The sequence below is a fragment of the Leptonychotes weddellii genome, chromosome 11 (genome assembly GCF_054177405.1).
Source record: "Leptonychotes weddellii isolate Sample4059 chromosome 11, ASM5417740v2, whole genome shotgun sequence".
Taxonomy (NCBI): Eukaryota; Metazoa; Chordata; class Mammalia; order Carnivora; family Phocidae; genus Leptonychotes; species Leptonychotes weddellii.
The window spans coordinates 67,355,172-67,361,171 of record NC_138379.1 but is presented as its reverse complement, the minus strand read 5'-3'; the positions used below and the strand labels follow the sequence as shown (position 1 = coordinate 67,361,171).

General features: G+C 37.6%; 1 protein-coding gene and 1 pseudogene across 7 annotated transcripts in view; one reads left to right on the top strand and one right to left on the bottom strand.

Moving 5' to 3' along the window:
- The window catches only part of CNTN5 (contactin 5), a 1,075,732-nt gene that overhangs the window by 312,943 nt on the left and 756,789 nt on the right, over positions 1-6,000 (bottom strand). The window lies entirely within an intron of this gene.
- On the top strand, positions 4,645-5,388 carry LOC102738917 (V-type proton ATPase subunit D pseudogene; annotated as a pseudogene).

The window sequence follows — 6,000 nt, the reverse complement described above, 5'->3', positions numbered from 1 at the left end:
GGGGGAGCCTCCTCTGAGCCATGTTGCCAAGACAGGCACTGGGCGAGACCGAGGCCAAGTAAGGGACATCTGGCCTTCTGTCCTTTCTCCCTCCTCCGGGGGGGGGCAGCCTGGCAGTCTCCGGCCTTCTCCTCCTAGCCCAGGGGGCCTGAACCTCTCTCCAGAGGGAAATGGCCTCTACCCATTGGTGCTGATGCCGACTGCCGGGCCGAGGTGGCCCTGGCGGTGGTCTCTGGTGCTCACTCATAGCTGACAGATTCATGGCTAAGTGGCTGGGGGCTGGCAGCAGGACCTGACCAAGTGCCGTGAAGGCTCGTGCTATCCAGCCACCCCTTGCCTGACTTCGCCCCTGCTCTGCTTGTCCGGAGTGATTAAAGTGTTTGTGTCTTTTTGGCAGTTCGGGCTGGTTCTTTCTGCTCGGCTCCCTCTGCCCCCCTTGGATGGGCGGCCAGTCCTGGTTCTGCTGGGGCCCCCGCTGCAGGGCTCCCCTCCATGTGCTCCCCACCCCACGTGGTCCCCTCGGTCACTCAGGGCTGCTAGGCCTTGAAGTTAGCGGAGCCAGCTCAGAGTTGGCTGTGCCACGCCCTGTCTGTGGCCTCAGGCCAGTCCCCGCACATTTGAGCCTCTGTTTCCTTGTCTGTAAAATGGGGATGGAGAGGGGCGCCTGGGTGGCTCAGTTGGTTAAGCCACTGCCTTCGGCTCAGGTCATGATCCTGGAGTCCCGGGATCGAGTCCCGCATCAGACTCCCTGCTCGGCAGGGAGTCTGCTTCTCCCTCTGACCCTCCCCCTTCTCATGCTCTCTCTCTCTCTCTCTCTCATTCTCTCTCTCAAATAAAAAAATAAAATCTTTAAAAAAAAAAAAGAATATGAGAGAACATTTGTCATGTTTAAAAAATGAAATTGCTTCAATACAAAGGTAAGCTGTATGATTACTTTAAATTTCAGTTATCTTAGTATTCACATTGAACAAAACACAGTATTAACTCTTCTTTTTTTAAAAAAAGTTTTGAAACATGTATTTCCATTTGTTTATTATTTAGAGTCAGAAGCAGCAGAGTTCTGCTTCAAAATTATGTCACCAAGACAAAATAAAATTTTATATGCATATAACTCAAAACACCTTTAGCAAAATAAAAGATAAAGAAAAGAATATTTATAATAGAAACAGTAGTAAACTGGCATTCTCTCATGATCTGCAACTCGAATGAATCTGAGTAAGTGGATTCCAAGTCATAGAGTTCAAGTGATTACACCACCTGGGTGACAGCAAGCTATTTTTACTTTCTCTGTGGACTGCTTCACACAGCAGAGGACTTTTTGTCTTTAAATCCCAAGAGCCCTGTGTCTAGATATAAAAGTCATTGTTAACTCTTTTCAAAAGGCAACCTACATTTCTTGCTTTGCTAAGGGGTTTTTAAATTATTTTTATTGAGTTTTAAACTCCATCAGGTCAGGGACCAGCATTTACTCACCAGTGTGCTAGTTCAATTTAGGCTTAGAACTTTGCATTAAAAAGCATTCACTCTAGACTTCCCACAATTCATTGTCAAAGCCCAGAGATCCCAGCTCTTAACAACAGAATATATGTACTCTAGAATTTTTCTAGGGAAGATCACCTTGATGTGCTTATCAAAAGTATGAAGAGTTTACCTTAAAGAAAAGACATGCATGGAGAATTGCTGGAAGACTGTGTGAGCCATCCATATGGTTATACCAGGCATAACCAAGGTAATTTAAATTTATTCTCATTAAATCAAAACATTAGACCACTTAATAATAATAACAACAACAATAGCGAAGGTCAGTTTTATAGAAATGGAATCTGAGAAGGAGATTCTTTGAATGTGATTTATTGATGAGGTGTTCCCAGGAGAAGGAATTAAGAAAGGCAGGAAACAGTAAGGGGGAAAAAAATCAGCTAAGCAAGGATGTGGTTCCTGCCAGAGATTAGTTATGGACTAATCCCACTTGTGACTCCGGAACACAAATTTAACTGCAGAATTGGTGAGTTTGGCAGTGGAAGGTAAAGAGAGTCAGCCTTTTGTATCTTGTTCCCCTGCATCAGTTTGATATTGGCTGCTAGCTGTGGTAGGTGAAGTGTCATGAGGGCGGGGAGCACAATTCCTTAGATAAAGGGAAATTCTCTGGGGAAGGGGCAGCTGCTGGATAGGCACATTAACCAGGTAAAGGAGATCTGGGTGTGGCACCAATAGCATCCAGTAAACTTGTATAGCACTTAGTATGTACCAGACAGTGTGCTTTACGTATATTAATTTATGTAATCCTTACAAGAATAGGTATCTCAATTTTATGATGAGGAAACTGAGATACAGAAATCAAAACGACCAAGAATTCTTATTGAGCATAAATTTTTATTTGAAAAAAAAAAAAACCTAAGTAATAAGGGTTTCAAGTACTTATTAGGTTGAGTTATATATGATATGGGGTCTAATTTTGCCAATTAAAACCTTGATGCTTCATAGTAACTAATCAGAGCAGTGTCTAAATTCCATTCACCAGATAAAAGCAGGTTTCTGGATATTCTTATTAACTATTGAGTCACAACCTAATTAAACTGTCAAAAAGCCACATGAGTCTTAACTATGTAAAATGGTAAGGATGTGTCTTGCTGGCACAGAAACCTGCTATAAAATAGCAGCAGAGTGTGCCTAAAATGCAGATGTCCATGGGAGTAAAAGAAATATTATGTATGATTACAAACATGGATACTTACTCCTTATCTCCTCTAACGTTATGACTTACAGAATTTTCCAAATATTTAACTGCCCAAAAGTTCCATACATTATAATTTTTATATTAACCAGTATTTTCTAGAATTAAAGAGTCCACAAGATGGCAGTGCTTGATGAGTAGAAAGCATTAATCTTGGGTAATATTCCAAAGGGAGAAAAATGGAAACCTTGATTAAAAAAAAAAAGTTTTCTGATTTTTCTGTTATTCAGTAAAATATTCTATCCAAAAGGTATTTGTCATTTGTATACAATTAAAATAATTAAATTTTAATTTAGTTCTATATATTGAAAGAAAAAGGAAACTAATAAGGTAAGTATTCAAAGCACTCAATATTTTTTATTGATGGTGAATTTTTAAGATATCTTTACCTCTTTTAATTTAATGCTATGCAAGTTTTATGGTGCAAATTTGAAGACTTATTGCAGGATAAATATTAACAGAAACAAATATGAGTTTTATGATTTATCCCCCTTCTAGTAGGTAAATCACAGAGGACAAACCCTCTAGAGTTGTGATTTCCCTAAATTTTGCACGTTAAATGTGGAATTTTGGTTGTTTTTAAGTTACATTTATCACATAGGTGCAGTAGAGAATCTCAGGTCAGATAAACTATTATAATAAGATTCTCTCCCACTCAACTTCTTACGCTCAATGTAATTTTTCATAAACGCTCTTTGTGCTTTTACGGCTTAACTAATGCTCATTAATCCTTCATGCAAATCTTCAATGAAGGTAATTTATTTGTCACATTCTCGTGCACCGTATAGAAATAGTGGATATTGTCTATTTATCAAAAGGCACTGAAATGGTTTATTTTCTGCTCTGGAGGTTTGTCCCTATGGCTCACCTGTTTCAGAAAAAAAATCCTAATCATAAAATACATATTTATCTCTGTTGAGATATAATTACTGTAATAAATCTTCAAACTTCTATTTGTATGAATTCATGTAGCAGGAAACTTTTGGCTAGACATTTTTTAGTTGATTGTTTGAAAAAATAGAAATGTTGGTATGATTTATACTAATAATATAAATGGTACAAGAACTATTTGAAATGTATGCTCTTTCTAATTCTATAAGGGATTTCTGCAAAAGTCAGGTGGGTTCTGAGTTTTGTAATTATATTTACCTATATTTACATTTATAATTATCTTAACTTCCAAGTAGTCAATCTCTTCAAATTATCATCAAAATCTATTTATGAACTAGATGTTATGATAAAGTCCAGTTTGAATAATAGCGGTTTTTGAACAATTAAAGAACACATTTTAAAAAAGGAATATGCCTTTTAAAAATTAACATCCTTAAAATAATTAATTGTGATCATTATTGTGAGCCTAATATTCATGTTAGATACAAATGTTAGATATTCATGCATGAATATACTTTGGACATAAAAGATTAGAATGGGAAAAATATATTGGTTATCCCTGACTTAATTACTTTTCCATATTTCCCCTTATCTGTTCTACTTATTTGCCCAGAAGTTTTCAGTTTTCTAAACTGGCTTTTCTTTGGTTAGTGCCCTATTGCCTTAAAGTTTAATAATCTTAATTCCTGGACACAGAAGGGATTTACTTCTTAAAAACCCAACTTGTTCAGACTTATTTGTTTAATATGGATTACTTAGATATTTTCCACAAGTATGGGCTTTATTATTGTTTTTTTCCTTCTAAACCTGTTTCTAGTTTAGTGATTAATTAATAATTCTAGTGATAGACTTAGTGATATTTTCCAAAATCCTAAGACTAGTAGGAACTATAATAGTTGAAATAAAAATACTATAATTTCGACAACCGGCTGACCCCATAGAGGAAGATCCTGTGGCTGGAGATTGTTGGCAGCCACAATTGCCTGGTCGGGGAACCGAGCCAAAATATCACCATCAGAATGTAGGGTAAAGACCAAATTAAAATCTTTCCCTGATGCATGGCACAGACCATCATGAAGTTTCAGTTAAAAGGAGCACAGACAGGTTGAAACCTCCTGAAGAAAAAAAATCTGGTGCCTTAGCTCTTTGATTTCAACAGATCCTAAAGAAGATAATAGAGACTAAAATGTTGATGGGTGAAGTGATGAGAGAAGCTGCCTTTTCTCTTGCTGAGGCCAAATTCACAGCAGGGGACTTCAATACCACAGTTATCCAAAATGTAAATAAAGCCCTAGTGAAGATTCTAGCTAAGAAAGATAATGTAGCAGGTGTTACTTTGCCAGTGTTTGAATATTACCATGAAGGAACTGACAGTTGTAAACTGACTAGTTTAGCCAGAGGTGGGAAACAATTGGCTGAATTAAAGAGGAATTATGTCAAAGCAGTGGAATTACTGGTGGAACTAGCTTCCCTTCAGACTTCCTTTGTTACTTTGGATGAAGCTATTAAGATAACCAACAACTGTGTAAATGACGTTGAATATGCCATCATTCCCAGAATGGAACATAGTCTTGCTTATATCATCAGAGAGCTGGATGAGAGAGCGAGAAGAGTTCTATAGGTTAAAAAAAAAAATACAGAAGGAAAAGATTCTCGAGGAAAATTTGGAGAAAGACTCAGAGCAGTGGAGGGCAGCTGGAGAGGTGATGGATCCTGTTAATCTTTTGTCTGAAGAGAAGGATGAGTATCTTCTGTTTGAATAATTTTTCCTGTTCTGGTTTTTTCACAAGCCCTAACATGGCACCATTTTATTCACAATGTGTAGGTTTGGTACGTGTAGCTATTTTTTTTTTGGCCTAAGTATTTCATTGGTGGTAAAATTTCCCTGGGTGTTGGTCATGGGAATACCTTTGCAAAATCATAATTCAGCAACCATTTATCAACATGAGATTTGTAGACACTTCCCAGGAACTTGCAGAATTTATTCTGCAGAAGTGATACCCTACTCCATTTTCATCTGTTACAAGTGATCTGCTTACCAAGCATATTAAGAAATTCTTCTTAAGAAACAGCAGTGGCCTCAGGCCAACTGTCCCTGTAGCACCCTTTGTTCCTACCTGCTCAAACACCTTGGCACTGTCATCTAAGATTGCTGCACCATCCTTGTGTTGCTGTGGTACTTCTCTTAAACTTTATGAAGCCTTTACTACTTTTTCTTGCATGACAGGTCTTTGTTTTGTCTATCATGGGAGTTCTGCCAATTTTAATGTGACTATGGTATAAACAGTAAAATGACTTAAAGATGAAAAAAAAAAACAACCCTGTAATTTCCTTGCAACCCAAGACAGTTAAAAAATACAGTTTTAGAAATAGAA